This window comes from Echinops telfairi, unplaced genomic scaffold (assembly GCF_000313985.2).
Source record: "Echinops telfairi isolate 266 unplaced genomic scaffold, ASM31398v2 ScPeMD7_23;HRSCAF=83, whole genome shotgun sequence".
NCBI lineage: Eukaryota > Metazoa > Chordata > Mammalia > Afrosoricida > Tenrecidae > Echinops > Echinops telfairi.
Genome location: NW_022103920.1, coordinates 74,753,024 through 74,761,459, shown reverse-complemented (window position 1 = coordinate 74,761,459; position 8,436 = coordinate 74,753,024). Strand labels below are relative to the sequence as shown.

Here is an 8,436-nt window from a genome sequence, read left to right as displayed (position 1 = left end):
TTTTTTTTTTTTTTTTTAACAAAGGAGGCCTGATTTGTGGCAGACAGGGGACTCGTTCTGTTACCATGCCAATTCACCTGCTCAGGCAGCCATCTAGGTGTGCCAGTTTTTGGCAAAATGAACAAACAAACAAACAGCATACCTCTCCCCCTACACACCTTACTCATCTGATCGTGCTCTGTGTGACGTCTTATTTTGCCCCGTGATTGAAGAGGGACATGAAAGGACAGCGATTTGATGACTAGAAGAGGTGAAGGGAAAATCGAGGGAGGTGCTGTTAGCCATCCAGACAGATGAGTTTAAAAATATTTCCAAGAATGGAATCTCAGATTAGACAAATGTATTAAATGTAATGGGGAAAAAATAAAAATAAAAAAAAATAAATGTAATGGGGAATACTTTGAAGGTGATAAGGTTGTTTTGTTAAAAAATTTAAATACATAGCTTTGAAAAAAGTAGATTTTTTGTTTTGTTACCACTTCGTATGTTTTGCTTTCCAAATGTTAAAATTCCTGCTTTGAAGGAACCTAATATTTTTTACTTTTATGATGATAGGATATATATTTTCATTGAAACGTAGCAACAGCAGTTGGTTATAAACATATAAGCTTTTTAGAAAGCACCATTGATTAACTTTTCACATCTTTGTGTATTTACTTTGACTTTTTGTCAAAAATTCAGGAAACCTTGGTAGTTTTACAAATTGTGATTTTGAATGTTTGCTTGGAAGCCTACTGCATACAAACTAGGTGAGAGTTGTTCTCTGCTCTCCTGTCACTTCCCTATTTTACTCACTGCTTTTCTTGTATAAAAGAAAACATTGGCTAAATGCATGTCTTTTTTGTCCCCCCCCCCAATAATGTACTTGCTTGAGTCTGTAATTCACTGATGTATGATGGCATAGGTATGCCTGCAAAATTACTGTAAAAGGTACAGTGACATGTTTACTTAACCTAGCTATTATCATTTGCATACCTGTTACTATATTAAACTGTGTATAGGTGTTTTGTAATTCATATAATTTGATTATAAACACAAATAAGGTAGCTTTTCTGTTGTTGTTTTGTGCCTTTTCTCCTTCTTTGGGTGTTAGCCGATGCATTTTATTGTATAACTTACAGATGCCCCAAGTTGAGGGAGTAGCAACTCACCAAGTATTGAGTGGCCACCATATTTTGCCTACTGGCAGGTTGGTGAGGTTGGAAACTAGAGTGATTGATTCAAGTATACACCCTTTTCACAGACCCTGTATCCATCCTGGGTACACAGCTGGATTGAAAACTTGCACACTATCACCAGTCTTTATAATCATTCTTGCCATGATGAACTAGGCCTCTTAAATAGAGATGAGTGGAAGAGGATCTTCCTGTCACTGGAGAATTAAGAATGGGTTTAGGATTGTCAGTTGACCTGCTGCACGACTGAATCCTTGTTTAACTGCTAGGTAGCAGCTTCCCTGGAAAGAAAGCAAATGCTTTGAATTGGTGTCAGGGTAAGTTGACTAGCATCAGTTCCTTTGGAGAAAAATGCCAAGCCCTTGGGTAATTTGGGGTGCAGGCTGGTAGGAGTGTATAGTTTTACCTAAAGCCTTAGCATTAAATAAGGTGAAGTAGCATCATCTTAACTCAGGGATGTTTTCTTTTTCACATTCTTCTTCCTTTCCCTTCATTTCACTTCTCTATTTGGTAAATTAGTTCCATGCAAGCAAGCAGCTTCTATGTACTAGGCCCCGGTTAAATGAACTATAATGTTAAATGAGACAGATTCCCATGTCATGAGCATATAGTCAGTTGTAATTATTATGTGAAGATATTTCTAGTTCTTGTAGCTGTAAAAAGTTGAGAGAAAACAGGCCATTTTCTTATGGCTACTTATTTTTGTTATTTTGTGTTCCATATCTGTGATCTAAGTTAGCGCTGAAGGAGTGTCAGTTTTAAGACGCTCAGCCCTCTCTGGCTGTCTGCCTTGTATCATACTGTATTTAACTGTACCAAGTGAATAACTATGAGAGTGGTTGACTTGCACTTGAGACTCGCATCAAAGTCCAAGGTCCTTAACTGTGGGTCCTCCCACAGTCTGTTCCCATCTGATCTGAAACAGCTGTTTCCACTTAGCCTCCACTTTCCACATGCAGTCAGGGTAGTCTGGGCCTGGCGCTGCTTCTAATTAGCTGTGCAATTATGAGCAGAACTGCTTACCCAGTCTGCTACAGTTGAAATTGACTTGAGAGATGATCTCAGAAGTTTCACAGAAAATTATTGGGAAAATAGAATCTTCATTTGTGTGTGTGTCCTTGAGCTCAAGGCCAAACTGATGCAAGTAACTGTCTGGGAACAGTAGTTCATTGACTCCTCTTTCTATTCCAGATGAACTGATTTTCAAACAATAAGATTATGTACTTTATGCTTAGACCAACGATTTATTACATTTGTTTATCACAAATCATTTTCTAACCAGTTTCTTAGGAACATATTAAGCGGATAAATATTTTGATAGTAGAAAGCAATCATTTTTAATTTTAGAATTTTTCTTATTGTCCTTAACTTTAGGCAGTTGTCAGTTGGCAAGCTTAAAAGTTGGTTAAGGAGTTGGAATTTGCCTAGGATCCAATCTTGCTCTGTGTGACCTTGGACAATTTTTAAAACCTCTGTACCTTTGTTCCTTTCTTTTTAAACTAGGAATAACAGTAGGGATTACGCTAAAATTGATCTTGATCAGTTAATTATTCCCCAGAGACAGTTGAGGAAGGAAAGGCATATAGTGGTTACACAGTTAACACATAGTAAATGTGAATTAGATTGCTAGTAGTATTCATACCAGAGCATATACTTTTTGAACATTTTCCTATACATTACCTTCTTGACTACCTAAATTATTCTGGGGAAAGGAAATGAATTGTGCTATGTAGTATGTTAAGTATGGGCTTTGGCCAATTTTTGGTCTCCAGAGCTTTTTAGATTTTGACTATATGAATAAGGTATTTTGGGTCAGAGCTGGAAATTAAAATGGGGAGAATTACTTATTTTAATGTGAAGTGTTGGTGGTTCAGTGATGGAATTCTAGTGTTCTGTACTAGAGACCAGGGTTTGATTTCTGGCCAATAGATCTCGTGTAACCTGCCACCATCTCTTTGTCCTTGGGGTTCACATGTTCCCCTGATGATGAGCAGGCTTCAGTATCGCTTCTAGACAAGACTGACTAGGAAGAAAGTTCTAGAAATCTACTTCTGAAAAATCAGCCAGTGAAAAACTTTTGGATGATTATGGTTGAACCTATAACCTGTGGATGGCCAAGAGCAGGTAGCCTTTTGTTATGTTGTGGATGGGATCATGAGTCAGGGGCTGACTGGATGCCAGCTACCATTTTCTCCTCACCCCACTCCAGCTCAATAATAGTTGAGCTTTATTATCCTCAAACAAGATGATCTACTACAGGGAGTTGAAAATTTCATAGGAAGGTGGACTTTAAAGATAGGTAATTTCCCTGTCAACTTTTGAAATTTCCTTGTCCATAAGGACATGTTTTGCCCCAGTGGCGTAGTGGTACATGTTGTACTGTGAGACTCAAGGCTAGCGGTTTGAAACTAACAACTACACCCCGGGAGAAAGACAGTGCTTTCCACTCCCATAGTGTTAGTTTTGGAAATCCATAGGGACAGTTTTAATACTATCCTACATGGTTGCTATGAGTCAGAATCTACTGGATAGCAGTGAGGTTTTTATTGTTTTTTATCCCTAGCACTTTCACGGTTCACCGTGCTTAGCATATAAGAAGCAGTCAATGGCTGATGAGTGAATGAATAAATAAAACTCTTCTTTCTTTCATGATTTGTAGCACTTATTGTCTATTCTGTAGCTTCTTTGGCTATTAACTTTTTTTTCAGTTTAGCATCTAATAATGCTTTCTATTATTTTCTTTTGGTTCAGTGTTTAATTGTTTCATTCCTATAAGACATGCTTCTCTGTTCCTTGACTGCAGGAGTGGGATAAATACTTCCTTTGTATACCTCTCAGTGCAAGACCAATGGATGTGTAGTAACTTGCTAAATTGGATACATTTATCTATTCATAATGACTTAAATACTAAAGTACAGTTTGACCTTTACAGCAGGAATTCTTTATTGGATAAAACTGTATATATCTGTATGAGATAGGTATTTATTTTAAAGAATAGAGATTTCTTGGATATGTTTGTTGATGGAAAATTTTGGTAACTAACTGGAAGTTGAAACATGTGCAAATATAATTTTGGGTTTCTGTACCTAATTTGAATAAAATAGAAGTATCACTTTTAATAAAATAAGGATTTCTTTCCTCGTTATTTTCATTTTTTCAATGTCTCTGTTACAGCTTAGTTTTTAAAGGAAAATTCTAAAATATTTTTTGTACTTCAGTTCATCTTTTATACACGACTTTTTATATATGATATGTATAAATGGCTTTTATATTGGGTTGTAATTTACCATGCTACAAATTCAAAATTTGTAGATCTATCTCCATCTTATTGTACCTTTACTATGCAACCAGTTATTTATTGATTTAACAAAGTTAATGCTTTATAACTATCTTTATACAAGTATACATATCATTTCTTGTATCTAAATCTCTAAGAATATAATTTAATAGTTCCAAAAATATATATTTTAATAAATATTGGCAGGCATACATGTTCAAAAGGAGGAATTAAAAATATAACTTGAAGTTCTGTTCTCTAGTTCATATGAATAACAATTTATTTATATTTGTATTTATTTTTTTGCTTTATTTCAGGCCAGTCTTTCCATATGGGGATGGGGAAGCCTTGGCGTTGTCCTTTTCCTAGTCACTTTTGGACCTTTTGTAATATTTTATTTTGCATTTTATATCCTCTGCTTTGTGGGTGGGTAAGTATACTTTATTATAATTTTAAAATTCAAATGCCATGTCCTGTTATTCAAAATTGAAACAAATTTATATACTTGAGTATAAGCCAACCCGAATATCAGCCGATGCACCTAATTTTACCACAAAAACTGCATTAAAAATGTGCTGAAAAACTCGGCTTATCACTGGAGATCCCCTTGCAGAGGGGTCTCGGGGAGGAGACGAGCCAGTCAGGGTGCGATGTAGCAACAATGAAAAATACAACTTTCCTCTGGTTCCTAAATGCTTCCTCCCCACCCCACTATGATGATCCGAATTCTACCTTGCAAGTCTGGCTGGACCGGAGGATGTACACTGGTACAGATAGGAACTGGAAACACAGGGAATCCAGGGCGGATGAGCCCTTCAGGACCAGTAGTGTGAGTGGCGATACTGGGAGGGTAGAGGGAGAGTGGGTTGGAAAGAGGGGACCGATTACAAGGAACTATATGTGACTTCCTCCCTGGGGGACAGACAACAGAAAAGTGGGTGAAGGGAGACGTCGGACAGGGCAAGATATGACAAAATAGTAATTTATAAATTATCAAGTGTTCATGCGGGAGGTGGGAGCAGGGAGGGAGGGGGAAGATTGGGGCCTTGTTGCGGGGGGTTTCGGTGGAGAGAAAATGTTTTGAGAATGATGAGGGCAATGGGTGTACAAATGTGCTTTACACAATTGATGTATGTATGAATTGTGATAAGAGTTGTATGAGCCCCTAATAAAACAATTAAAAAGAAAAAGAAAACAAATGCTTAGAAAATGATGGTAGCACATATGTACAAATATGCTTGATATAATAGATGTATGGATTGTTCTAAGAGTTGTAAGAGCCCCCAATAAAATGACTTTTAAAATAAAAAAACAAAACAAAACTTGACTTATATACGAGTATATATGGTAGTTTGTTTTACCAAGTAAAAAAGTAAAATAGAGATATTCATGAAATTAAGTGATGGTTTTTGTTAATTTTTTATACCTGAAATGTTGGTAAAAGGGGAAATAAAACCAGTTTTTCAAAGGTATAAAGTTTTGTGATAATACAAAAACACTTTTGAGATTTTCAAGGTAAATACATAAACTGAAATTATATTGAATTTTTGATAAACTGTAGCAGTTAGATTCATGAAGTTCAGAATACCTTTTATGATAATAAAGATTATTAAAAACCTTATCACAGATTTGCAACCTAATGCCCGCCTAATCCGAAGAGTCCTTCATGCATGTTGGTTAGGAATTGGGTTCTGATTTCCAAGTTCCACAGTTTGAACCATCAGCTGCTCTGCCGGAGAAAGATAGGACTTTTTATTCCCCTAAACAGTTACAGTCTTGGAAATTTACAAGGGTAGACCTACCCTGCCTTAGAGGGTCGCTGTGAGTCAGCATCCGCCTGATGACATTGAGTTTGCTGATTTTGCTTCGTATCATAGCCCTGCTGGCACAGTAGGCCAGCACATTGGGCTGCTGACCATAGGTCAGCAGTTTGAATCAACCAACCCACCATTCCTGGGAAGGAAGATGTGGCTTTCTCCTTCTATAACAGTTAACAATTACAGAAACCCACAGGGGCACTTCTCCCTTGTCCAGTCAGGTCACCATCAGTCGGAATCAAGTCAATGACAATGAGGCTTTTTTGGTGATCATAATCCTAAGCCACACCTTCGAGCCTTTAATGAAGGCTCATTTTCCGGAAGTGTGAAAACCTGAGATTATTACATCTTTGAAGGCCAGAATGGGTTGCCACGTTTGTACTGGTGCACTTCTCCCACACAGTGGTAATGCTGTTTTTACTGATTGAAAAGGATATGATTTGTTCCTAAGAGAAGTTTGTCTAAAAGGGAATGTTTTCCCCCAAATTTTACTAATTCTGGGAGCACTTGACTAGAGTAAGGGAAGGAGTTCCAAAGGACTTGTATTTCTCTGTACTTCAAAATGTGTGTGAGTGAGATTCCAGCTTTTTAGGCGTACACAGGAGCCCTAGGAACGTGTGTGTGTGTGTGTGTGTGAGTGATTCCAGCTTCTTAGGCACACACACGAGCCCTAGGAGCCCTTGGTGAAGGATGTAACATTTGGAAACGAGAGGTGCTTGATGAGTTCATTATTCATTTCAAGGTCTCACAATCCTTTGTGTTTCCTTTTTTGCCTGCTACTTTATCAAGGAACATTGCAATGCATCTTTTGGAGACTTGCAAAGTTCTGTAAAAATTTTGGGTATGATTGAATATTGAAGGATATAGAAAAGGGCACCAAAAGCCTCTCTAGGTAATGTTAAGATTTGAAATTCCAAGGTCATTGGTGTATCGTATGTAACATGAGCTAATATATGTTCTATTCCGTACTGTGTTGATCTCCATGATACTCACTGTCCTAATAAGGATATTTCTGATTATGTATACTAGCATGTGTCCTCCTAATTTCTCTCATGGAAATTGGCCACTTAAGTATTCCTACCTTATCCAGAATGGTTCTGGGCGGTGGTGTGTGTGTGTTCGTGTGTGTGTGTGTGTGTGTGTGTGTGTGTATGTGGTCATTTCTTAAGTCAAATTTTCTTGTTTTGGCTATTATTACAGAGAATTATCATCCCTTTTTGTTATAATTTTATAATGTCTTGTGAATTTAAAGAACAAAAATTGAGTTTTAAGTAAAATAAGCTTAATTTATAATAATTTAAAGAATTTTAGGTTTAGTATGTTTTTTGGTAAATTTTATAAGTTTAAAAATGCATTTTTTTCTTACTTAAAATGCAAGTTTGAGAAGAATTAGTGCTTTTTCCCTCCTATGGGAACTAATTCCTCTTTTTTTTAAAAATGGAATTGACATGATCTTCACTTACTATTCTGATTGTTGAGCCATTTTTTATTTGATGAGGCTTTAAATGTTGGAAAATGCCAATGTTGGAAAATTTTAAATATAAAAATATTCTAATACTTGGTTAATCTTTTTTAGTAAAGTACTTCTAAACCAGTGTTTATCTTCCCTTATTCTATTATTATTTTAAAATTAGCCCTCTTTGGGGATGTATTTGCATTTTTTTCCAGGCTTATTTATGGAAATTATAACTTTTTCTGTATAGCCTTTGTTTATTCATTATGAATAGTCACAAATTAAATTTATTAATATCACATTAAATCAGTTAACAGAAGTACAGAAATATATTATTTAGCTATAACATATCTCATTTGTTTTTATCCTTGCTAATTAGCTAACTTACTTATTTAATGAATGCTCATTTTCCAGAAGTGTGAAAATGTTACCTGAGATTATTTTTTCAATTTGTTTTCCATTGTTGCCTGAGATTTTTTTTTTTGAAATATAGTTCATTGTAATTTTGAAGGACCAAACCCAAACCAACTGCCATTGAGATGATTCTGACTCATTTTGAAAAACATTATTGTATAAATTCGTTAATGTTTATAGTTGGCTTAAACTTCAGAGCAAAATATTTTTACCATGTATCGCACACACACTTTTAAGCTATCTGTGAAATCTGAAAGATGTACTTAATGATAAATGTGTTACATAAAACTAACATTTAAA

General features: G+C 35.9%; 1 protein-coding gene across 2 annotated transcripts in view; it reads left to right on the top strand.

Moving 5' to 3' along the window:
* SNX13 (sorting nexin 13) overlaps positions 1 to 8,436 on the top strand; it is an 89,745-nt gene that overhangs the window by 1,459 nt on the left and 79,850 nt on the right. For both annotated transcript variants that reach the window (XM_030885240.2, XM_030885239.2), the window contains exon 2: positions 4,770 to 4,882. The gene's annotated coding sequence lies outside the window, so the exon portion shown is untranslated. The remainder of the gene's footprint in view (positions 1 to 4,769; positions 4,883 to 8,436) is intronic.